The sequence below is a fragment of the Pseudorca crassidens genome, chromosome 10 (genome assembly GCF_039906515.1).
Source record: "Pseudorca crassidens isolate mPseCra1 chromosome 10, mPseCra1.hap1, whole genome shotgun sequence".
Lineage (NCBI taxonomy): Eukaryota > Metazoa > Chordata > Mammalia > Artiodactyla > Delphinidae > Pseudorca > Pseudorca crassidens.
In genome coordinates this window covers 21,493,840-21,520,322 of record NC_090305.1, presented here as the reverse complement: position 1 = coordinate 21,520,322, position 26,483 = coordinate 21,493,840, and the positions used below count along the sequence as shown (strand labels likewise).

Sequence of the window (26,483 nt, the reverse complement as noted above, 5' to 3'; positions counted from 1 at the left end):
ATGCTTTCTTCGCGTTCTCGGTGCGCGCTCTACAGAGTCATGAGCTACGGGAGCGCTCGGTCCCCGAGACAAGCTGGAGATGGAGCGCGCGACACTGCTAGGGACCCTCTTCACCCCTACCCTCCTCCACCGCGGCTACCCTGGCGAATAAAACACGCTTTGTTCGAGACGCTTTCATCTTTCGCGGAAGCGTGTATGTGATCCTTCCTCTACGCCAGCGGAAATCAGCATTTCCCCGGGATCCGGGGGTGCTCCTTTTAGAAGCCCCGAGAGAAGACTGAGGAGAAAGAGCGAGCGGACTCTAGCTCTTCCTCGCCTTGACCCCAATAAGGGAACGATATCCATGGAAGACAAGGGCTATTTGGCTGAGGCAGAGCATCACCGCGCACCGCCTGGCTGGTCCGTGATGCTTCCTACCAGATGGAGGACGCCGAGAAGCCGAGACAGCCCAGCCCTCGCTCCGCGAGTCTCCCAGCACCCGCCGCGCTCCTGGAGGGACTACCCGCCTCGCTGTCCAGCACCTCCAGGCTGCGCCTCCCGGTTCCCCCAAATCCTCCCCGAGCCTGCCTGAAAACCGCATTCGAAGTCATACAGCCAGCTGGTCCGGCATCTCTTGCGGGAAAAGCCAGAGTGGTAACCGCTCCTTTGTGGCGCGTGTTACAGAAATCAAGGCGGTGTCCACCACCCCTAATCCCACCCTGCTCCTCCACCTGTTTTGACCTTCTTTAGAGGTTCATTGCAGATAGTTTGCCTCTGCGATCTAATGCCCACCCAGTATCCTCGTTTCCTGCCTGGGGCATCTAATTATAAAGGCTAGTTTTGTTTATTTGTGTGTTTGCTTGCTTGGTTTTGGCGTGGGGAAATCGCAGCTGTCACATACACACGAGATGTGAAGCCTTTTGGCTTTTATGGAATAATTCCTGTCAGAGAAAAGGAGAATTGTGTAAAGAAGGGAATAGTCTATTCCTGACCACAGAGTACTTAACAAACAGGACAGAGAGTAATAGACCAGTGAGCAAATTTCTCCATACTGACGCATGAAGGGATGCGAGGGCAGAAGTGTTTCCACATCTCGGTGTCTATTGCATTACTGAATTGGGATCTTCACATACACCTTAAAGTGAGGAGCAGTGAGAAGAGATATAGACTCTTTAGTAATGACCATCTCACCACACGATCTCCTCCTACATTCCCACCACACAGTCCCAGAGAGAGACCGAGATCTGCCTGAACCTCTAGAGGTCATTCCATCTAAATAACAATAGCAGCCACTAGTTGGATCGAGCTTATCATGGGCCGGACACTGTTCTGAGTGATTTATATAAACCTCATAAGAGCCCTCATGGTGCTGTGTTCCAAGTCTGGATCTAGGTAAGAAGAACCAGTATCTAGGGAATTACTGTTCTTAAGAGATGAAAACTTACAAGACTCACAGTATGTCACTGGATATTAAACTGACTTTCATTAACACAAAATAGGCATTATAATGGAGAAAAATGTTGATAGAAAGCTAAGTGCTTTTAATTGTTAATATTAACACACACACACACACACACACACACACATTCTGATCTCTGCCTACTCTTCCATGGAAGGCCAGCCTGTATGGACCACAGCATGGGCTCCCCTGCCCTGTGACTTCAGCTTTGAGTTTCATTTGTGGGAGCACTTAGCAGGAAACCAGAATGAGAGAAGACAGAGAGGTTGGAGTATTTATTTCTCTGGATCCCTTTCTCTGGGTCAACTTCGTTCATCAAAGTGGACATTTCCTTCAAGCTCCAGATAAATACCAGAAGTGAAATTGCTGGATCATATGGTAGTTCTATCTTTAATTTTTTAAGAAGCCTCCATGCTGTTTTCCATAGTGACTACACCAATTTACATTTCCACCAAGAGTGCAGAAGGGTTCCCTTTTTTTCACATCTTCACCAACATTTGTAATTTCTTGTCTTTTTGATAATAGCTCCATCTTTTAATTGGGGTATTTAGACCATTAATATTCAGAGTGATTATTGATATAGTTAGATTAATATTTACGAATTCATTATTGCTTTCTATTTGTTGCCCTTGTTCTTTTTTCCTACGTTTGTCATCTTACACTTTTTCTGACTTTTGAGGTTTTAATTGAGCATTTATATGATTCTATTTTCTCTCCTGTCAGCATATCAGTTATACTTCTTTTACATTTTTTTAGTGGTTGCCCTAGAGTTTGCAATATACATTTGCAGCTAATCCAAGTTTACTTTCAAATAACACTATACCACATCATGAATAGTGTGAGTACCTTATAATAACAAAATAATCCCAATTCGTCTCTCCTGTACCTTGTATCATTGCTGTCATTCATGTCACATATATGTAAACATACATAAGCAAATACATATACATATGATATACAAATAAGCATACATGAGCAAATACTTTGTTTACACTATTATTTTGAACAAACTGTTATATGGCACATCAATTAAGAATAAGAAAAATACAGGGTTTTATTTTACCTTCATGTATTCCTTCTTCAGTACTCTTTCTTTGTCTATGTAGACCTGAGTTTCTGACCTATATTTTTTCCTTCTCTCTTAAGAAGTTCTTTTAGCATTTTTTTGCAAGGCAAGTCTACTAGCAACAAATCCCCTAAATTTTTGTTGGCCTTTTTTAAATTTATTGGCTATATTGTCTTCGTTGCTGCATGCGAGCTTTCTCTAGTTGTGGCGAGCGTGGGCTACTCTTCGCTGTGGTGCACGGACTTCTCATTGTGATGGCTTCTCTTGTGGAGCACGGGCTCTAGTCACGCGGGTTTCAGTAGTTGTGGCACATGGGCTCATTAGTTGTGGCTTGCGGGCTCTAGAGCACAGGCTCAGTAGTTGTGGCTCACGGGCTTAGTTGCTCTGTGCCATGTGGGATCTTCCCGGACCAGGGCTCAAACCTGTGTCACCTGCATGGGCAAGCGGATTCTTAACCCCTGCGCCATCAGCGAAACCCAGAAGTCTTTCTTTCTTGCTTGCTTCTGAAGGATAATTTTGCAGGGTACAGAATTCTGGGTTGGTGGGTTGTTTTCTCTCAACACTTTATATATTTCACTTCATTCTCTTCTTGCTTGCACGGTTTCTGAGGAGAAGTTGGATGTAATTCTTATCTCTGTTCCTCTATGGGTAGGGTGTTTTATTCTCTGGCTTCTTTCAGGACTTCTTCTTTATCTTTGATTTTCTGTAGTTTAAGAATGATATACCTACTTGTAGTCTCCTTGTTATGTATTCTTGGTGTTCTCTGAGCTTCCTCAACCTGTGGTTTGGTGTCTGACATTAATTTTAGGGAAAGCCTCAGTCATTATTGTTTCAAACATTTCTTCTGTTTCTTTTTCTCTTCTCTTTCTGGTATTGCCATTACTTATATGTTACACCTTTTGTAGTTGTCCTACAGTCCTTGAGTACTCTGTTCTGTTTTATTCAGCCTTTATTCTCTTTGCTCTTTCAGTTTTTGAGGTTTCTATTGATATATCCTCTAGCTCAGAGATTCTTTCCTCAGCTGTGTGCAGTCTACTTAAAAGTCATTGAAGGCATTCTATATTTCCATTATAGTGTTTTTTGGTCTCTAGCATTTCTCTTCTTCCTTCCTTCCTCCCTCCCTCCCTCCTTTTCTCTCTCTCTTTCTCTTTCTTTCTTTCAATTTCCATCTCTTTGCTTACATTGTCCTTCTGTTCTTGCATGCTGTTTACTTTATGCATTGGCCCCCTTAGAATATTAATCATAGTTGTTTTGCATTCCTGGTCTGATCATTCCAACATTCCCGCTATGGTGCTTGCTCTGTCTTTTCAAGTGTCTTTTTTTGGTTTTTGGTTTTTGCCTTCAGGTATGCCTTGTAATTTTTTCTTGATAGGCAGACATAATGTGCTGAGTAAAAGGGACTGCTTTAAATAGACCTTTAGCAATGTGGTGGCGAGGTGTGGGGGGCAGGGAAGTGTTCTATAGTCATATGATTAGGTCAGTGACCTTTTAATGAGTCTATGCATCTGGACTGTGAATTTCACAAAACTTCTGTTTTTTTCTCCCCCCACCCCCAACACTGGCCCTTAGATGGGATAGGATGATTAGATTGGGCTGGCGTTGGGCATTTTCCTTCTCCCATATAGAAGGCTAGAACTGACTGAAATAGAGTATTTCCCCTCCCCCAAGTCAATATGGCTCTGCTAATACCCCATCAGGTTAGGCTCTGGTTAACTAGTTTCTCCCGAGAGCAGGCCTTTTATAGATGGACAGAGTCTTCTGGTGTATTTCAAAATAGTTCTTCTTTGTTTTTTCCTCTGCCAGTATTATGAAAAAAATTTTCTCCAATATTTACTGTGAGAACTTGGTTGAACTCCTGGCGGTAAATCTCACAATATTGTTAGGGCCCCCTGTGACCGAGTTCCCCTGGAGTTTTTAACTCTCAGAGTTGTCCACATTGAGCCTCCAGAAATTCATAAATTACAGTTCAGGTTTTCTTCCCAGTGCTCGTTCCCCGGCAGTTTCTGGTCATGGGTCTCTGCTTGGTAGGTTTGTGACTCGTATTCACCAGTTTGTCTCTCCAATCTTGCCAGTAGGGGTTTGCCCTGTATTCTCCTCTCTCTTAAGGATTCAAGAAGAGTTGTTGGTTTTTAGTCTGTTCCCCTTTTAAATTGTTGCTAGGACAGTGCGGAAACTTCCAAGCTGTTTACCTGAGGAACTGAAAACCATGTGTTGCGTTTTTAAAATTACTGAATACGGTGCCACATAATTAACAGCTTTTTACCAGTGTGTGCCAAAATCAAGGTCCCTGAAGTTCAGTGGATAAACTGCAAATATTATAGACATTAACACTGTAAAGTTATTACAAAGATGGTTTTAATTTTCCGTATTGTTTCCTTTTAACACCAGGCTAAATAATTTCCTGATAATGTCATCTGTCTACAGAGTGCATGCAGGTTTGGAAATGTGGCATTCACTCATTCATTTTTAAAAAATGTATTCGCACATATTTGAATGCCAACTTGCTGTGGTGATACAGCTCTAAACAAGGCTTGGTTTCTACTATCAATAAGTGTCACTTTGGAAGAAAAAGAGAAAAAAATACATCAATTATTTAGTAGATATTATCCAATATATGCTATAATAAAGGTGTACGAATGGTGCTATGAAAAGACATCTCTCACCTAGATTGAAGGTAAAGTGATACATGAGCTGAATTCTGAAAGATGAGTAGGGCTTAGCTAGAAGAAGGGATGGTGGCATATTTCGAGCAGAGAGAGTGGTATTCATGAAGCTATGAAAAGCATAAAAAACTCCGAAGACTGAGGAACAACCAGAGTCCTCAGTTGCAAGAAACAGACAGCTACTCTGGTTGATTTTAATAAAAATGAATCATCTGTGCCTGTCCTGCATCTTTAGCAATTTACAATAAAATTTTCAAACATGATACAATATAAAGTGTGTTGGATTGTTTCAAGAATCCAAAGTACTTTTTGAGGAATGTATCTGTGACTTTGGGGTATTATTATATTATTAATTATTTAATACAAATGTGGTATATGGAAATTCCATCATTTTAATCTTTGATATAGATTCTTGATTTTAGCAATTTATGTTAGCCATTCAGAAGTGATCAGGGGTTTGCTTTTGCAGACAGCTAATTCCAATAATGAGATCATAAATTGAGACCGGGAAGATGAGCTGCTTCCTACTTAGATTGAATCTTCATCAGCACTGTGTTACTTTCTTTGTTCTTCTCTATAAACTGACCTTGGTTCCTTGGCTTTCAGGTAACTTTTATGCCTCCTAAGGTGTTTGCAAACTCACCACACTCTGGTTACATTTCTTCAGCTCGGCTTAATTCAATAGTTACTGAGCACCCGCTAGGTTCCACACTCTGCAAGGCTCTGAGATACAATGTCAAACAAGATATGGCTCCTGCATTCAGGGGAGCTTAAAGTCCATTAGGTAAGTATGATAAAATCGATAATTACAATATCTCTTTAGGCCTATAGCACCCAAGTTAGTCAGCACTGTACATTGCAATTTATTGAATCCCAATAAAAATTACTGACAGTTTATCAGCTTATATTGGTATTAATTGTACTGGTGGTACTTCGAGTAAGGTTTTCATACCTGAATTTCAGGTATCATCAAGAACTCAGATAGCACAGCAGCTTTATTTCTGTTATGTAATTCCTTTTTTACTTGAAAAGGTCCATTTTTTGTTCTAGGTTTTGGTGTCAAGGATAACCGAAACTCACCCCTTAGAAATACATCTCTTAATTAAAGTCTGCGCGAGATAGAAAACTAACTCTTCCAAGGCCCCGGTGAGATTCGAACTCACGACCCCTGGTTTACGAGACCAGTGCTCTAACCCCTGAGCTACGGAGCCCAGGTTGATGAAGTTTCCACTCCTTTTCCTAAAGCAGATTATAGGCTGAGCTCTTTAGGTTTTCGTTTTGATTGGTTTCTAGAAAATTTGACGCTCTGCCCTCATCCCCTTTTCGATTTTCTGGGCTGTGGTCAAACAAATTCCCTCACTCTGCTAGTTTTAATATCCCGTTCGATTCGCTTTTGTCAAAGGAAGTACAAGACCCTTAAATCACCTCTGAGAGTTTTGTTTGAATCCAGAGCCTCCGAGGGTCAGAGGTTGCACGTTGACGGGAGTGGGGAATAAACAGCTAGCCCATCTGCCAAGATGCGGAGGTTGGGGTGAGAACTACTGGGCCACTTGATTTTAGTTACAGCCACGCCCGGTGCTCTGCAGTACCTTTCGCACCGATTGAAGCCCAGATATTCCGGACTTCAGTTCTTAGAGCCTTGGGGGAAAGCAGGCAATATCTATCTCAAATTCCCTGATATCAGCTATCAGAAGAGAGACTGAGGGGTGAGGGTAATGATGAGGCCAGCAGGAAGAAGGAAATGAAGCGACCTCCCGGGAACAGAAGCCGAGGAGAGGCTCTGCCTTTTGTAGCCTAGTCCTTGAGGCTGGAATACGTTTTGGAGCCTCAATCTGGGGCGTAAAGAAAGGGCCATGTTTCTCCTCCACCGCGCGTCGCTGAAATCCAAATAGAAAAGTTCTGTCCAAAGGAGCTGTGGCAAAGATACCAGAAAATTGTTAATTTCCACCCGGGTAAAGGGGCTGTGAGGGTCACCAAAAAAAAAAAAAAAAATCTGTATAGCGACTCAGCTCACACAAGCAACAACCATGATGTACAGAGAGCCGGTAAAGAAGAAAACTCAACTACAAATCCTAGGTCTCCTGTCCCAAGTCAGAGGCCCTGTGCACCTGAAACAAAGCAAGGACTGTTTTCCTGTCTACTTTCAGGATTTGATAGCTGGCTAATAAAGAAACAATGGCTCTTAATTACAAACAAAAAGCAAAACCAAAACACCTCGACTACTGACAAATACAAGTAACATTAAAACAACTCAGCAAAATAAGATTTATTGGTGGAGAAGTGGGGAATCCAGTCTCTGTGCATCTGTCCCAACCTGGAATACAGTTCTCCCATAATCCAGAGGAGAGGCTGCAGTCTCTGAAAAGCCAGCCCGCCAGCTCTCTAAAAGGTCTCCCAGGGTAAAAAATAACACACTCCACCTCCCACTCACCAAAGTCATATACAGGCAAAACAATGCCCTTGTGACCTGGAGCGTCATAAATGCAAATAATAGGGAAACGCAGCAAAAAAAGAAATGGGCGTATTAAAGAAGTTGAGAGTGAGGGGAGTGAAAGAAATGTGAGGTCAATTTTATCACTACTACTCATCAGCGCTTCCTAAACTTCTCTGGACTCAAGGTCTGCCTCCTGCCTTCCAGAGGAGTCAGTTTGCTCAGATTCTCCAAAATCCTAAACTTGCCTGTGCAGAAGGGCCTGTCACCGGAAGCCCCTCTTCATCTCCTGAGTATCAGAGAAGAAGGGGATGCAGGCTCAAGAGAGATCATAAAGTCCCAACAAACCTGTGATTTGCAGTTTTCTCAGATTTCATCCTGTATTTAGGTTATAGTGTTCACCTCTGGTTTTCTTGCACCTAAAGAAATGTATAACCTCGATGAAATACGGCGAGACGGGCAACAGGAAGAAACTGTCCTCAGGACTTTTCAGTAACATTCTCCTCAAAGTCTTTCTAGTTTCTGTCTGCTGCCCGGGCCCAAAATCACATGCTTTAGGGTTTGTTCCCATTTTCAGGTAACAAAATGTCCATTACCCAGTACTCATCATGAATGTATTGTCTCTCAGTCCCAAATTCACCCTTTTTGCCTGCCTTGTGGAAATGGATATGAATCCTTTAAATAGTTTTCTTTTGCCAATCGGCGCTGAAACTCTGCAGGTAGAGGATGGTGGAGAATCATTGCAGGAGGAAGGGGGTTTTGCATCCTGGTTCCCACGCACTACTTGGACTGCTGCTTCCCCAGGGCCTTGCTGCTACATCAGGCATGGCTTTCCCCTGCTTCCTGATCCAGCAGCAACCAGCAGCCACCAACTTCCCCTGGCCAGCGTCCCCCTTGAGTGTTTTATAGTGGAGTGCTCTCAGTGAGAGACCTCTCCAAGAAGAGCTTTCCAAGAAACGCTGGAAGGTGGATCTCCAGCCAGTTCCAGAGGGCACATTTCAAGCAAGTTCTGCTGGCACAACCCGAGAGCAATTTCTCCACTCTTCAGTGAACCATGTCCGTGCCTTCCCCATCGAGGTCTGGATCTTAGCTAGGGGTGGGGTGAAGGGTAGAGGGCTCTTCCTTCTGTGCTTTGGCTCAGCTGTAGGTGAGGGGCACTTCCTAAGCTGTTTTCAGCCCTAAGGGTAGTGACTGCTCCTTAGATTTGCTATTCCTTTATTCGTCAGTGTTGTCTTTACTTTTTTACTAGCCAATTCCTTGTTTCTCCAACACCTTCTTTAGGTAATAATTCTCTGTATTAAACTTTCCCTGTTCATTATAAGAGAAATACTTTCTGGAGATGTAAGGTACAACATGACAACTGTAGTTAACAACACTGGATTGTATATTTGAAAGTTGCTAAGAGAGTAGATCTTAAAAGTTCTCATCACAAGGAAAACACGTTGTAACTATGTGAGCTGATAGTTGTTAACTAAACTTATTATGGTATCATTTTGCAATATATACATATGTCAAATCATTACGTTGTACACCTTAAACTTACACAATGTTATATGTCAAATATATCTCAATAAAACGGAAAAATAAATAAATAAACAACTTTTCCTGCCAAGTTATTTGTTCCTCTCTCCTCATTGGACCAAGACTGATCCATACCTAACTAGTGTCACGTAACAAATCATACTAAAATTAAACGGCTTAATTTATCACCGTCATTTATTCGTTCTCACAGATTTGTTGGTTTTCACAGAGTTTGGGCAGAGCACAATGAGGACAGCTTGCCTCTGCTCCGTGATTTCTGGAAACTCAAGTGGAAGACTCTAAGACCAGGGGCAGGACATCTTCTGAAGGATGGGTTACTCAGATGTATGGCTGCTGCTGGCTGTGCGCTGAGGCCTCAGTTATCTTCCATGTGGTCCCTCCCTGCGGCTTAGTTTGGGCTTCCTCACAGTGTGGTGGCTGGGTTCCGGGGACAGACGTCTTGAGAGAAAACTATTGGAAGCTTCTATCACCTTTTATGACCTAGCTTTGGAAGTCATAGAGTATCTCTTCCATCGTAGTCACAGGCCTATCCAGATTCCAGGGGAGGGAACAGAGACCCCCGCAACCTCTGGAAGAAAATGTGTCAAAATTGCATTCAAAGGAAAACACATGGCATGAGATACAGCTGTATGGCCATCTTTGGAAAATACAATTTACTACAGGTTTTTTATGACTGAACTTAGAAGCCTCTATCTCCTCAGATTTCACTTATCCAATGTCCCCTGGACTTGTAATGAAAATTTTGAGACATTAAAATAAATTAATATTAAACAGGTGCCTAGGAAACATACTACCCAGCCGTTCATGGAATATTGACTGTACTGGGCCCTGCAAAAATCAGTCTATAAAGAAAATTGAATTAAGGCATATCTCAGTTGCAATTTCATGTTTACATTATATTTTGATAATATCCATTTTCAAGTATTCCAAATATTTTAAACCTGTATTCAGACGTTTTCATCTACAAAAAAATATACAAATAGACTTCAAGAGTGTATAGGAATATACCTATGCTTCAAGGTATAGGAAGCATTAGTGCAAAAATTCAACATATGTATATATTAAAATACAAACTGTCAATTTTGCATACTTTGTAATTGTACTGTTAGTATAGTGAAAAAATAGTCACAATAAAAAGATTAAAACCTACAAGCAATAAACTTATTTTTTAAAAAGAGATGCTTCCCATTTAGTTTTAGGGTAATAGATGAGGTAATTACAAATTAAAAAGTGATAGCTCTCAAATTTAAGTGTCCTATAGATTTAGATTTTACAGCCTAATTATAGAAACTTGGTGATACTCCTACTTGTCGGAATTTTAGATTTCTTCTCTCCTTTAATCCTAGAATAATCATTGCAACAAAGATATTTCTTCTCTTTTTTTTGTCCCCCCCCCCACTTTGGCTATTTCATTTTCAGTCACTTAAACATATTTTTTTCAACATTATGTTTCAGAATAGCTGCGGTCACCCAAGATGGGTAATATTTATTGGAAAGCATCTGAGAGCTCTAGAGAGAAGAAAGGCAGGATTATTACTGTAGAGCACAAGCAACCCTGAAGGTCAGGAGACGGTGATGGGTGGAATGAATGATGTAAGTATGGCTTCAGGAGATAAAATCACAAGTTTGGATGGGTTGAGAACAAGGGGACTGACCCTCTCTTGTCCAGAGCAGTGGGGTTGACCATTTATTCACTTTAAGTTTCCACCGATCCTGGGGCAGCATCGAACTGGACCTGCTGGATAAAGGTGTGAATCACAAAGAACACAGTGACCTGGGATCCAGATCACATGTGGGGGTCGGGGCCGTAGGAGGAGATTCGTGTGAGGCGCGGGACGCTGGTCTGGCGGGCGGCGGAGCGGAAAGCGGGAGACTGGGCTGGGAGTACTGGGGAAGGGGGAGGGGCGAGGAGGGAGTGTCGCTCAGTACCCTGCCACCCCGTCTCCAAGGCAGAAAGAATTATTCAGGTCCTCGCTGACGCTCGTACCTCCTACCTCTCTCTGTTTCTCAGTCTCTGAACTCAGAACTAGTCCGACAAATTTTCAGAAGCTTTCTTCTGGGACGCAGCTAGGCGCTAACCTCTCAGAGTCTGCAGTATAACACTTCCAAATAGAACAACGTGTCAGGATGGCCGAGTGGTCTAAGGCGCCAGACTCAAGCATCTGCTTCTCATCATTGAGGCTTCTGGTCTCCGAATGGAGGCGTGGGTTCAAATCCCACTTCTGACACATTCCTATTTTGTTTCACTTGCCACGTTCAGGTCAAAAGTTTCACCTTGGATAGCTCATAATAACTCAACCCTCAGCACCGCAAATATTTCCCACCCTGAAGGGCACTCGAAAATGAGAATTCCCCAGTTTGAGAATCTTAGGATACTTTCAGAGCTATATGGGGGCAACCTCCAGCGCTGCCTTCTGTGAGATCCCTCTTCCGAGGAAAAAACTACCATAACAACTTGTGGTCTTTTCCTTAGTGGATCAACGGACCGGTCATCCACACTTGGATCTTGGGTCTTTACTGTGGGAAGAATTACTGAAACCTTCACTGCTTTTCTGCACACAGAAAGGAATCTGTTATAAAGTTCTAACAAAAAGTTTCCTTTGTCACCTTCTTATATCACGTCTAAAATCTAAGAGGGAAAGTCCCTCAAGATTATGACACTGCTGAAAACATTTTTTGGTTATCAATAGCCAAAAAATGTTCATACTATTAAAATTAAGTAAATTGATAGCTCATTTTGAGATTTCTTTTCAGAATGATGTGATCTAGATGTCTTGTCTTTCATTTTATAAAGTAAAAAATGCCTTCTATGAAGTTCTACATAGGCTAAGTAAGATCTTGGTCTTAAAATTAAGATCTTAGACTTCTGCAGCTTTGACATTAAATGAGTTTTTCTTCCTGTATAGCTTTGAAATCACTACACAGCAATTTTTCTCCTAGAAATGTATCTCAGTGAAATTCCAGCTCAGCTCCATGCTTGGCCTTACCTAGTGTAGCATTTTGCAGTACCAGATTGTTAGAGGCAACCTAGATGTCCATCAGGTGTACAGCAGTGGCCACCCATGGATTTCATACTATGTAGTAGTTGTACATAGAAGCAGATGTAAATGTAGCAAGACAATAGATTTTTCAAACTGCGTTGAGTAAAAGAAAAAATATCAGGATGAACAGTGCCAATGAAAATTAAAATCACACAAAGCAACAGCATTTTTTTGAGGGTAGTTTCTTTTCTAAAGAACATTAACAACTTTAGAGAGGATCTATATGTTGTGGGGAGAGGGAAGGGATGGATACAGGCCATGAAACAAAGTAGAACTGAGAGTGACCTTTCATGGACCAATAACACAAATGAGCCCTGGACAACCAAGTGTGATTAACTTACCTTTTGAACCCAAAGCCTCTCTTTCCCTTCCATCATTAAATTCCACTTTTTCACACTCTACAGATTCCTAAGCACGCACCACTCTTTTCTGCTCTGCATTTCCCCTGCAATCATGAAATTCTAAATTATTTTTCTCCATTCTCCATTTTCATCTTTTTCAACCATTGTTTCGAGTTGGGACTGTTTATTTTCCTGTTACTGGCTTTATTTTGTATTTCAAAGCATTCCTACTGTATTTTCGACTAGACAGAGAAACCTAAAAAGTATTGATAAAATAAAAAATAATTTTACAATGTTTACTTCTCTTTATAAGGTACCCAACACCTGCTAAAGATGGTGAGTACTGAGCTCTGAGGATCCTTCTAGCCAGGAAATTGTTACAGAGCTTGATTTAAAAAAAAAAAAAAAAAAAACAACTTAGGAGACAATGTTCTGAGTACTTGCCACTTTCCCCAACGTGTCGTTTCTTAAATATTTAACTTGGGAAATGGTAAAATAAGGTATTGTGATGTTTTTAAATGTAAAAGGCAAAACCAGAAACTGTATATACTTACTCCTTTGTATATTTTTCTCATTAATACAAAAATACAAAGACTGCAAATTGATTTTAACAATTGTATGATTGTTTCTATTTTGTTTCTTTCAATTCCTCTCTATGGGGAAAAGCTGTGAATTTTCCAATAATTTCCGCACTGGAAAAGTCTAGGACTTTGTGTGGGAGACCCTTAAGCTGAGCTACCACTAGAGAAAGTCTGGGTCCTTCTGGCTGGTGTGGTCATGCAGGAGATTGGCCTTTGATTTGCCAACAGCGAGGCAGCCAGTATAACGTTTTCCTCCTGCCCACAGCTAGTGGGTCTCTCCGGGAAAGGGAGGTCTTCCTGGTTACTTTGTATTTTTGTTTTGCTTTGTTTGTTTTTGAGTCAAGTTCCTGGGTTTCGTTAAGATCAACAGGCTGACATAGCAAGGCACGACCTTCTGCTGGAAATCCACTGCCGGCTTCTCTCGGGAAGAGAGGGTCATCATCGGTGGCGCTAAGATTTTTAAAATATGCCCAGTACTCCAGGTTCTCTAATTGGGAATTTTCATTTGTCAAAGGCTTGACTGGAGGTTCGGGAGACGCTGGTGGAGGGGTGTCTTTAGAGGCAGAAAGGGCCGAACTACGGAATAAGCGAGGATGATGCTCAAGTGCCAGGGGGAACCAAGGTGGAAGGGCAAGAGTGAGATTTTTAAAAGGCTGAAAGGTGAGTGTGCCTGCCGAGAACAAAAACTGAATCCTGTCAGAAGTGGGATTCGAACCCACGCCTCCATGCGGAGACCAGAAGCCCCAGGAGAGGGAAGACACAAGCTTGAGTCTGGCGCCTTAGACCACTCGGCCATCCTGACACGACAGCACCAGATACTCAGCGGTAATAATTCTGTCCATGATTGAAGACTGTTCCATCCAGGAAGGAGAGGAACCAGTCGTGTTTAGAAATTACAGGAGCAAACCAAGCACTATCTGCAAAACCGAAAGACAGGAAAGGAGGAGTTTTACGGTGAGGACGTGAGCTGGGCGACAGAACTGATGCTGCTCTGAAAACCGGGAGCCCACATCACCTACTTTGAGTCTCTTTCTCTCACTCCACCCCTGCTGACCACGGTTACAAGACCGACCTTAAGGAGTAGGGTACTTGGGATATAGATTTTATTGGCCCATGTTGCAACTACCGGCTTTCAGGAGCTTTCCCCGCTGCTCACATATCACACAGTATTTTATCTTAAGTTTTTATTAGTGGAGACTGGGCCTGTGAGTGGGACTTAAAGATTCCCTGTACAATAGTATTTCCAGCATCTTAACAGTTCCTGCAAGGGTCCACTCCCTTCTCCTCTCTGCTCTTCTCTCCTCCCTTTCCTTCCATTGCCATTTTTCTCTCCCTCTAATTTATCTTCCCTCTTCCATTCTTTCCACCTGCGTGAAAGAAGGGATGTGAAGTGAAGAAGCAGGACGTGGTTTATTATAGGACACATAATAAGAGAAATATAGAGCATGGAGGACTCAAATTAGGTCTTGGTCTTGGTTTAAAATCTCTACTGAGTTTTAAAAAATGTTTTTGTTGTTGTTAAAATCCCTCCTGCTTTGGTTAAAGAGAAAGGTTCATCCAATGTTTTCTTTCCATTCTGTCCCATAGTAGTCTTTAGTTAGTCTCCCAAGTTAATAGCCTTCAGAAACTTTTCATTCCCTACAGAAAAACAACCCAAACACATATGTATGAACTGGCAAAACAGCTATTGAAAGATCCAATTTTGTGTGCACAATGATCAGGGGTGAGTTGTTTTCTTTTGCTTCATTTTTGGTCTTCATGCAGAGAACCTAAAATACAGTTTTAAAGGCAATGCAGGAAGAGTAGAAAACATGAGGATCTTGAATCAGATGTGTATGTTTGAATTCAAGCTTCATCACTTACAAAACTGTGATGTGTGATATTTTATATTATTGAGACCATCTGTGAACACCTCCTTCATCTGTAAATTTAGAGGGAAATCCCTACCTCAAGATTCTTGAGGGATTAAAAAGAATTTATGTAGGTACTTTCCCCAGCAAGCCATGTGACAAGGAGCAGTCATTGAAGAGACCATTCACCCTCGAGGTTCTATTTACAACCTCTGGCATTTATACAGTTTTGCGACAACCCAAATTCCCTGCTCCATTGCCTTTTCTGAACTATGGTGTCCTACCTTCCAAACACTTAGAAAATGTGTTCTGGGTTCTCCTTTTCTGCCAATTAATAATCTTTCCAAAAAAAAAAATAATAATAATAATCTTTCAAACGTAACAGCTCCCCCTTCCCCTTGGTCATGTGCTCTGTCATTCAGCCCTCGACATCCCAGTCAGGAGTTCTCTCTCCCTCTTTTGAACCCCCCAAACATATTGGTGTTATCATTCAATGAAAAGCTGAAAACTTGACTTTCAAACCAATATAATATGAACACAGTGTCAAAGATTTCATATATCTCACTAATCAATGAGTAAGCTGTTAAAAATGCTTCAAAGGAGATTATGAAGAACAGACAACACACAATCTGAAAGGCTGAAATAAATGTGCCAACAGATGCAAAATTGGTTAATATTCTGTAGGGCAATAAAACTTAAGATTGGACTTATTTCTTCTATTGGGTAAAATTGTATCTCAACTGAGCAAAATCCTTTGCGTTGATGTAAACAAGAACCAATTGCATTATTATCAATTTTCTGTGAGTTAACTTCTCCCACCATAGAGTTCCAGAATAGCCTAGTAAATAGAAAGTCAGTCAGAGATGCACACCCCTATAAAATCAGATAATTCCTACATGGTCTACTAGACTAATGCCCCGTACGTCACTAACGCAAGGACCCAGTAAATTCTGTTGTTCATTTTAAAATCTTGGACACATTTTCCTGACACATATGACAATTTATGGAAGTCGTCTAACAGTAAGCTAATTAGGAGAGTGTTAGTGGAAATGGAGACATGTTTGATCAGGTCCCTGAGTTCTGACTCTTGTCTTAGTTTACCTATTTGTAAAACTGAGGGGGTATAATATTTAATTACAGTGCTGTAGTCAGGTGGAACATTTTTAAATCTTTTATACTTTCCTTAGTTTACATGCTTTCTAATGGACTCTTGTGTTTCCAAGATGAATAAAAACAAATGTATTATCCTGCTTTTGTTTCCAATCTTTCTTCTATCCCTCCCCACTTGATTATTTAAAATATCAGGTGTATGTAACGTGAAGGGAATTCCAAATCAGCAGGGTCTCCAGAGGCAAGTGAATTTTGTTTCCCAAGCCCAATACAATGTGCAGCTCAATCGAAATGGTCAAAATCTGGCAAACCAGAGAAATAAAGACTCCACATTAGAGATTCCACAGTTTGATTAACTCCATATTAATCCCTTCCGGGAACTTTTTGAAGCTTTCACTTGTAAGGATGTCTTTTAGGGGAAAGAGCAATAAAAATACATTTTCCACAAACTGTATGTATGCACTTGAAAGAGGTTGTTTTAAGAGCTCCTGAACAGAGACTGGGACAGCTTAGGCCGTAAAGAAGATAGTCTGTGATGGCAGTATTTGCACAAAGTCATGGACTTTTCTCATAAGCTAGAAATCAATGGAATAAAGACTTCTGCAACTGAGTTCCACTTACTCAAAATACATTAGAAATTGGCTTGAAAAGAGAACAGTTTCTGAAATAAACATAAATGTGGAATTAGTATCTGCAAGTCTAAGTTATATTACTTGAAGCATCTTGGAACAGTAGCCTTTTTTTTTTTTTTAAGTTTTGTAGGTCAGTGTTTCTCTCATTTTAATGAGCTTACAAATCACCTTGGGATCTGGTTAAATGCAGATTCTTATTCAGTACATTTAACCTATGAAAGAATCACCTGGAGCAATTGTTAAAGCACAGATGCCTGGGCTCCACCCCCAGGGATACAGTCAACCTTCCTGTATCCCTAGGTTCTGAAATCCTTGAATTCAAACAACGGTGGTTCAAAAATATTAGGAAAAAATTTCCAGAAAGTTCCAGAAACTTCCAGAAAGCAAATTTTGAATTTGCCATGCACCAGCAGCTATTTACATAGCATTTACATTGTATTAGGTATTATAAGTAATCGAGAGATGATTTAAAGTGTACGGGAGGATGAGTGTAGGTTATATGCAAATAAAGTCATCCCTCAGTATCCTTGGGGGATTGGTTCCAGGACCCCTAAGGATACCAAAATCCGAGAATGCTTACATTCCTTATATAAAATGGCACGGTATTTGCATATACACACCCTTCCATATATTAATACTTCAAATCATCTCTAGATTGCTCATAATACCTAATACAATGTAAATGTGTGTAAATAGTTGTAAATACAATGTAAATGCTATGTAAATAGTTAACAGCACTTGGCAAATTTCAATTTTGCTTTTTGGAACTTGCTGAAATTTTTTTCAAATATTTTCGATCAGAATTTGGTGGAATTTGCAAATGTGAATGCAGGGATATGGAGAGCTGACTGTACTATGCAGAAACAATTTCCCTTCTCTTCTAGTTTTTTTTGGCTGGTCTAGTAACTAAAGTGACATAGGAAAGGTTAACAGGAGAAAAGCTGATTTAATTTCATGTATACAGGAGCCCCAAAGATATGAGGCTCAGGGGCAAATTGGCGAATTGAGGCTTATGCCACCCTGAGCTCAGGAATGGGATAGGGGCCTGAGGCTTCAATGGGGAGGTGTGTAGTTCACAGGAAGATAAGAAGAGGAGTTTGGTAATTAGAAATTTGCCCTGCCATGCAGATAGGTCTTTCAGATAGAAAAGTTACATCTGGTAATAGTTTTTTTTTGTTGTTTTTGTTGTTTTATTTGTTTGTTTGTTTTTTCTGGTACAGACCCCCTATCAAAACGCTTTTGGGTAGTTATGGGAGAGGTAAAAAAATTTTTTTTCCTGAGTCACCTGGGTCTTGATTGACTTCAGCTCAAAATAATTCACATGCCAAAGAGGCATATTTTGGGGTGGCATATTCTGCTTCCCTTCAACATCTAACTTTAGAGAGATTACATTTTTTCTCTTTTAATAGATATGGTGCTCTCTTTTCATGCTAACAGGAAGACTACCCATCATGTGATATCTTAACTCCAGAATCTACAGACTAAATATAAACAATCACTGGCTGATTCTCCAGTCAAGGAGCAACTTCTAATCCTGTTTTCTCTATTTCTTGTTTGGAACTTTAAATCTCCTTTTTCATGCTTATTAACTAGTGTTTCATATTTTTCTTCTATTAATCTCTGTTTTATTGACTCAGGAATATTCACTTATATTTTTTCTACTTTCACTTTCTTCATTTGTATCTAATTTTTTATTTATCCCCATCCCTTGAGTGTTGAATGATGTGCGATTTTTTTAATTAGTTATCTATTTTATACATATTAGTGTATATATGTCAATCCCAATCTCCCAATTTATCCCACCACCACCCCTCCCATGAAGTGCAATATTTTTAATGAAAAGTTCTTGATTTTAATATAGTCACAGTTGTCATCTTTGTCTTTATTGTTGGATTTTCCCCTTTTAATTAAAAGTTCTTTTCTATCTTTAGTTCCTGAAGATATTCTTCACTGGTATCCTTTAAATGTTTTTACTTTGTCTCCTCCCTGGAAACACTTCCAGGTCAATTCAGTACAATTCAATCCAGATAACCACATTTTTAAAAATCTGCTGAGGGAGTACTACAGGGGAGTGGTTAAGCAGCATTAAGCAGTGGGATTTCAAAATGAAGGTTTGAAACCATATACAAGCCCCTGTGCTCTTGTCCTTTGAGGTTAAAGGCTTTTTGCTTTAACATCCCAGGCCTCCTCTGAGTCTCAAAATGTTGACTCAAGAGTTAACGATTAGGAATTGTGAAGACATAGACACAAAGAATAGCTGTTGGTGCAGGAAACTAGTAACAATTTAGACTATAAACCAGCCGTATAGCAGAGTCACTGAACTCCCAGCTCCCTGAAAGATAGACGTAAAGGTCGGACACACATTACTAACTTTCTACAGGAAGCAGATGCCCACCAGATGAAAACTGCTGACCACAAGCATGGAGACCCCAGACTGACTGAAACCAGAAGACGTGTGGTGCTCAAAATTTCACCTTGATGCCAACGAGTCTGAGAATTGTGCACAAGCTCATCACACACCCTGGAGCCCCTCCCTCCCACTGCCTTTAAAAGCCTGTGCCTTTAAAAACCATATTAAGATGGTTTTTTAAGGGCACTTGTCCACCATCTTCTTGGTTAGTTGGATTTCTCTTTTTTCTTCTTTGCTGTTGTTGTTTAGCTTTCTCAAATAAAGTCACTCCCCTTGCCTCAACACCTCATCACTCAATTTATTGGCCTGTCCTGTGGGGAGTAGCTTATCCTGCATTCTTCCCGTGAAGACATCAGGCTCCCTCTTTGAGAATTCAGGCCTGACTTTTCAAGGTGATAGAAAGATAGTAAAGAAGCTGGGGGGGGGGAGGTTTGCAGGAAAGAGAACCAGACTCTATGGAAATTTGGGGAGCAGGACCAGATACATAACTTACTGGACCCAGTGAAAAATGAAAATGAGGGCCCTTTGTTCAAAAAGCAGGAAGAAAGTGCTGTTAAAATTATGAAAATATACCCATATGAGTCTGGGTTAAAGGCTCACACCCACCAAGACTCCCACCCAACTTAGCCTGGCACTATCAGGCTGCCAGCCTGGGGCAGGGACAACAGGCACTGTGCCACACCCGAGAGGCACCAGGGTTATGCTGCTTAACCACCTCTTCCCTAGACCTCCCAGGGGGCTTACTGCTGAGGCAGGTGTGAGAGGGGGTTGGGGAAGGATAGTAGGGCAGTTTGCCAGCTGAAGGGTACATTGGCCGCTGAAAACTCATCTCTGGGTGGCGGGACCTGTGAGAGCCAAGGCTTCAACGAAAGCCCCACAACTGCACATGCTCCATGTCCTATTGGACCTCACGAAACGTGTGTAAAGGTAAAACTATTAAGAATTTCAAGAGAGCAATTGCAGAGCATTAAACCCCAAGAGCAGGACCCTTCTGAGTGTGCGTTTGGGGGCAGTGAGCTGCGTGACTGCATAGGTCTCAGGCCCATGAATCTGGCCCATTTAAGGAGAACAAATCATATTCAGAATCTTGTGGGAGAGATACTGGCTTGGTCCCTCTGGTTATGAAATATCATCTGCAGCTCCTCTAGCTGCTCCAACCTGTAGCTGAACTGTGACTGCAATATGGGCCTTTCAAATAAGAACTTTAAGCAGATGAATAGAAATTGAAAGATAAATTTGAAGCTAAAGATGAGGCAATAAGGAATGAACAATAGAAATGAAATGTGTGTGTTATATGCCCTAGAATCCAAAGCTACATAAATGCCCACAAAAAAGGTGTGACCCTCAAGGACTCAGGTTACTTTGCTGGAATAAGAACATTTGCATTGAGCTTTTGAAGAGATTTACAGAAGGCCACTAATAATGCCAAGGCCTGGACCCCAACCATACCTCATCAAATTTCCAAACCTTCCTTCCAAGGTTTTCCTGGGAGAGCACTCAGGACTAAAAGTTACTGGCTTACAAGACCATGGGCCAATGATTCTCTTTTTGAAGGTGGTAGTTTTATTCTGTTAATGTAGCTGGGGAGGTTACTGGGGATGAAAATATCTGAGGAAATGATGATTCCATGGCTGCGGTCTTAGGAGGTTAAGACAAAGTCTGTGGCTTCTGTAGCAGAGAAAATGAAAAAAAGTAGAATCGGAGCCCTGCAGAATTCAGAGGGGAATTGAGAAGGAAAGAACAGCTCAGAAAAGGAATCAATCAATCATCTCCTGAGGTAGACTTATGCAGCAAAAATCACCCTTCTGGATTTTGAATATTGGTGGCTAGGTTCATCTCAAGAAACTCGAGTTTTCTCTGCCCTTGGAAAATGATCATTTCTTGTTCCTAAGGAGATTGGAGTATTGATAACCTGTCTTTGTAAAAATCCACTTAAAAGTTTCACCTCCTCCGTAGCACCTTCGATGTCCAACACTTATTTTAAAAATATATTAGAGCAATCCAAATCATACAAAAGAATGTGGCATATAACCATGAAAATAAAAAGGGAGAAGTCTGGTTTTGAATAAGCAGGCAGCAGGTGGCTGTGGACTGAGGTGTGAACAAAGAATCCAGCTAGGGTAGATCACCTTGGGCTTCACGTCTCCCTCAGCTCTGCGAGTGACAATTCTCGGAAGTATTTGCTTTTTCTTCTCTTCCGCCACGTCTTCAGTTTCTCCAGGGGTGTACAGTGCCCCTGCCCTGTCCGCAGCCTTGCCATTGAGGGGGAAGAGCCAAGACGTCGCAACTTCAGAGTCTGGGAGTGAGCTGTGGGAGGCGCAGGGGAAAAAAGTCTGAGTTCTAAATTCATCCCTAGAAATCGGTGTAGGAGACCCTAACGGGTTGAATACCAAGTTCCTGAGAAAGGGTTTCAGAGCTTTGGTTTTTGAGTAAATTGCAAAAGTGCAGAAGCCTTAGAGATTTGCTCGTAGGCAGCAATCTTGAGAAGGAAATGTGGGGCCAACTCAGAATGAAAGAAGGAAGTTAGTGGGAAAGGGGGAGAGGGAAGAATCGACAGGCTTGAGCGTCTATCAGTCTGTATACAAATTGATAAGGTACAAGAAAATAGTCAAGTGCAAAGAGCAGAGTGGCGCAGCGGAAGCGTGCTGGGCCCATAACCCAGAGGTCGATGGATCGAAACCATCCTCTGCTATGACTTCTCTTTTTCCAAAATTGGACCAACACACGTTATTCACTTCCTCAAACTCCAAGATTCCCATAAGAACACCAGGCAGAGGCAGCTAAATTCAAGCACTCATGACAGTGACACTACTGATTTACATTTCTTGTTTTCTTTTGGATCTTAATGAAAATTAACGTCTATCAAAAATGTGTCTTTATCAATGTTTATAAAGCTCGCAACATATTGGGAAACAATGCAACATCTTAATTATCGTCTGTGTGCAGTGACCCTGTCACTGCATTTTTGCCTATGCAGACGTGTTAACAAGACTTGAAACGGAGCAGGACCCTTCGGTCTTCCCCGCCCCTCCCCATGCCCCCCGCCTGCCTTTTATCTGTAGAAAAACTAGCCAAAAGAATAAGTATAATCAGAGAAGTGAGAAAATGCAGAAGCAAAGGAAAGCAGTCAAAGAGGACAAAATAATAATAGTTTAGTCATTGAGCAAAGTCAATGCCCTTTAGTTCCTCCTCAGGGCTATAGGCAATATTCTGAGCCACATCCTGTGAGCTGTCTTGTAGATACTGAAATCCCCACCAGGTGGAAGAAGTTAACTACCTGATGACCAGACTGTAGCCACGACCTAAGCTGCCACAATTCTGAGAACTGACCTCAAAGAAATGGGAAAAAATCGGCCTTGGAACTAAAGATTGGCTGTACTCAAAACAATCAAGATGACACTGATCAGACCAACCACGACCAATTTCAAGATGACTGTCAGAGCTAACAGTGCTATTTCTGCATGTAGCGCCCTCCCTCCGCCTATCCACCCCTGAAACCCGCCTTTGAAAGCTCTTGGCCACTGATTGTCATTGGGGGGAGTCGGCCTTTGGACAGGAGTCCGCCCTCTCCCCTGGTTGCCGGCCTCCGAAATAAAGCAAACTTTCTTTTTCACCAAGCTTGCCTCTCAAGTATTAGAGCAGCGGACAGCCGGACCCCACTTTCGGTAACAGTCTCATGAACAAATGAAGAGCTGCCGTGACAGAGGCAGCGAATGCTGTTCCACCTGCCTGGTCCTTCCTGTCTTTAAAGAGAGTGGAGCTCAAGATAAAATGTGGAGTTGAAAAGTAAAGGAATAGGACAGGGACAAATGTGGACTCCCCACACTGGCAAGAGGGAGGTTGGAGAGACGAAGGGAAGAGTAGAGGGGGAAGGAGTCTGGGGAGAGGGTGAAGAAAAGGCGTGTGAAGGAAAGGTGCGGAAAGGTGGGCGTGCTGAAAAAGTGAGATGTAAGAAAATTTTGAAGAAGTGGGTTTTCAGGGAGCTCTTTTACTGGACGGAAGCACCACTTCGAAGTGGGCGTTAGGTTGTTTCTTGCTGTGGCGTTAAAATTCCAGGAGACCCTAACTCTGAAAGAAAACACTGGAGGAAACAAAGGGAAATAAACCTCCTCCTTGTGACATAACCTTCATTCTTTACCCAATTTTTGATTTTCCTGAAGTTCTTCCCACCTACTGAAGTCATTGCTGGTGAAGGAGCCTGCGCGCCCGCTCTAAAGCCACCTCTGATGAGTGGGTGCGGCCTCAAAGGGCTCTGTCTGCAATCATTAACTGCAGGAATATTCCCTCCCCAACGGATCCCACCCTACTCTCAGCACGACTTTCCCCCTGCAATAAGTGCTACACAATAATTGTCTGTGCAACGAAGAAATAGTTTGGGGGTTAAATGGAATCTTCAATACAGTCAAGCCAGTTGCAACGCTGGGTCGGGGGTACGCGATCAACGCCCCTGGCAGACCCAAGTGATTTCCGAAATCATGAACATCACTAGCACACCTCGGTATTCTTAGGCATTCTGTATAACGAGTTAAAAAACTTCTGACGAAGCCTGAATAGCTCAGCCGGTAGAGCATCAGACTTTTAATCTGAGGGTCCAGGGTTCAAGTCCCTGTTCAGGCGGAAGAGACTACTTTTCCATTTCAGGTAACAGAGCCCATTTAGAAATGCCTCTGAAAGTGGGGAAACCTTAACAGCCAATTTAGGGAAAGGCACTGACCTAAAATAGTTTACCTTTTAGTTTTTCATTAATTTTCCTTTCTCAAATATTCACAGAAACACTTCCCCAAGTTTCTAAGAGGAATCGAAAAAGGGCATCATATAAAAATAATAAACCAGTAATAGATTTATTGAGAAGTAAGCCATTTAAAGTTCCCTTAAAATGATTCATTAATCTGGGAGTGGAGGGGAGCAATTTGGATGGACCCGACTAGATGTGATGGTATTAGGAGGTGGGATCTTTGAGAGGTGATTAGGTCATGAGTTAATCCCTCCTAAATAGAAATAGTGCCCTCTCAAAGGAGACCCCAGAAAGCTCTCTCTCCCTTCTGCCACGTGAGGCAACAGTGAGAAGACAGTGGTCCATGAGCCAGGAAGCTCTCACCAGACAATCAAAGAACATGAACCATGAAGATTTGCCTTTTAGGCATTTGGTGCCTGTCTTTCTTTAGAGAATCTCTTTTGTTTCTTTAGTCTGAACAATAATAACATAGATTGTATACTCTTCCTCTCCACCTCCCTTCCCTCTCATCACAACCAGTTTTAATCAGTACCTTTACAGCTATTAATGCATACTTTGGTGCAGTTAACTATGTTTATGCATATAACACTTCATCCTTCATACTTAATTTTAGTAGGTTAAATAGTGTCAGCTGGAATTTGTGTCTTTCTAGAACCTCTGAATGTGACCTTACTTGGAAATAAGTTTTTGCAGGAGTAATTAGTCAAATTAAGATGAGGTCATACTGGGTTAGGGTGGGACCTAAATTCAATGACTGGTATCCTTATAAGAAAGGTCACAGATGCAGAGAGAAAGAAGAAAGTCATAAGAGGATGGAGGCAAAGATTGGAATGATACAGCTACAGCCAAAAAAAAATCAAGGATTTCTGGGATCCACCAGAAGCTAGGAAGAGGCAAGGAAGGAGTTCTTCAGAGAAACTTCAGAAAGAGCATGGCCCTGCCAACATCTTAATTTTGGACTCCTAGTATTCAGAGCTGAGAGAGAGTAAATTTCGGTTGTTTTTAAGCCAACCAGTTTGTGGTAATGTGTTCTGGCAGCCCTAGAAAACTTACTGTTTTTCTCTCTGTGTAGCACATTCATTTTAGATATCCAAGTTGTCTTCAATTCTCTGCTGCCTGGAATTGCTACAATGACTGTCCTCTGCAAAGCCACCTATGGAACTGAGCTGGAATTTTACTGAGGACTATTCCTAACAGTGGAATTTCTACTACCAAGAGGCTACACAAAAATAAACATGCGTTTAATGCCCACCCTGAAAAATCTAAGACCTAGATTTTAAGACTAAACCCTTACCTTTATTCCACATAGAAATTCACACATCTATATATGATCTTATCATGACAAAGTGAAACAGAGGAAATACATCTAAATCACACTGGTGTGAAAAAAAGTCCCAGGGGAAGGTGACCCTTGAGGTAAATATAAAATAAGGAAAAAGCTTGAGGTGAAGAAGAAAGGAAGTTCTTTGGAGCAGAGGGAGATTTTTGTTTGTTTGCTTTAAAGTTTAATGCCTATTAAAGAACATTTCTTTGCTATTAGTGATTAAACTATAACAACGTTGCAATCCTTTGCAGGGCCGTTTTCAGATTTAGATAAGTGGGGAATTCCTTTTTATAGATTCTTATAACAGATTCTTATTGTAAAGATTGGTGAAACTCCCAGGAATTCACTGCCCAGAAAGAGTTCAGGACACAAAGCGTAAATGTCTCTTCAGTTGAGACTCTTTTGAATCAATGGTTATGTCTTCCTCGTTAGCGCAGTGGTGAGTATCCCTTCCTGTCATACAGGGGGCCGGGGTTCGATTACCCCGCGGAGAGGCGATGTTCCCAGTCTTTAACTGCACAGAAAGGGAATCTTGCTGCTTTGTTTCTCTCTTTTTGTTTTGTTTTATGTCGAATTCCTGCATGTTGGTTTATCAATGCGTCCACCAAGCAAGCAAAGGCCTACAGATGGGAATCCACGGCCGCCTTCTCTCTGGATGAAGTTACCCTCAGCGCGGCGGTTCAAAATGTGCGCATTTGGCTCTGGAAATATTCCAGGATCTTGCAGTGGGAATTTTCATTTGTTGACTGAGGTGATGGAGATGTTGCTTGTGCAGGAACCGCCCTTGGAAAGCTCTCAATGGTCCCCAAATTTTGATGCACATTAGATTAACCTGGGTGCTTTTAAGATGTCTGGGGGTGGGAGCCAGGCTTCAGTAGGTTTTTAAAATCGCCACCTAGGTGATTTCAATATGCCTCAAAGTTGGGGAGCCGCTGGTCATTTCTCGGTCATTAGTTACTCTGACAATGTTACTAACATATTCCATTTTTTATTGTATTTAATATAAAATTTAAACTATTTGTAAAGCATTATAAAAAAAGTAAACCCACTAGTGATCTAACATAGATGATATTGTTATATTGTTGTTGCCCATTATGTAGCAACAACAGAAGTAACTTTGTGTTTCTCCTCCAAATCATGGAGTCACCACAGAGTGTCAAAGTGTGCAGCGGGGATAGTATGTTTCAATTCATGTAAAAATATGGACATTTGAGCTGACACCTTCCATAGCTCTAATTTGCTAAAGTAGTTTAATTTTTATATGTAAAAATGAAAACCTATTGTGTTGGTTAAAAAAAAAAAGCCTGATAATGTTGTTG

General features: G+C 41.5%; 5 non-coding genes across 5 annotated transcripts; 3 read left to right on the top strand and 2 right to left on the bottom strand.

Annotated features, from left to right (window-relative positions):
* Nucleotides 1-6,305: 6,305 nt before the first annotated feature.
* TRNAT-CGU (transfer RNA threonine (anticodon CGU)) lies at nt 6,306-6,378 on the bottom strand. The gene has a single exon. It is a non-coding gene; the product is annotated as a tRNA-Thr (tRNA).
* Nucleotides 6,379-11,261: 4,883 nt separating this feature from the next.
* Nucleotides 11,262-11,368, top strand: TRNAL-CAA (transfer RNA leucine (anticodon CAA)). Its single transcript has 2 exons — nt 11,262-11,299; nt 11,323-11,368. It is a non-coding gene; the product is annotated as a tRNA-Leu (tRNA).
* A 2,429-nt stretch (nt 11,369-13,797) lies between these two features.
* TRNAL-CAA (transfer RNA leucine (anticodon CAA)) lies at nt 13,798-13,905 on the bottom strand. Its single transcript has 2 exons — nt 13,868-13,905; nt 13,798-13,843 (listed from the first exon to the last, which is right to left on the bottom strand). It is a non-coding gene; the product is annotated as a tRNA-Leu (tRNA).
* Nucleotides 13,906-21,725: 7,820 nt separating this feature from the next.
* On the top strand, nt 21,726-21,797 carry TRNAM-CAU (transfer RNA methionine (anticodon CAU)). The gene has a single exon. It is a non-coding gene; the product is annotated as a tRNA-Met (tRNA).
* Nucleotides 21,798-23,649: 1,852 nt separating this feature from the next.
* Nucleotides 23,650-23,722, top strand: TRNAK-UUU (transfer RNA lysine (anticodon UUU)). The gene has a single exon. It is a non-coding gene; the product is annotated as a tRNA-Lys (tRNA).
* Nucleotides 23,723-26,483: the final 2,761 nt, after the last annotated feature.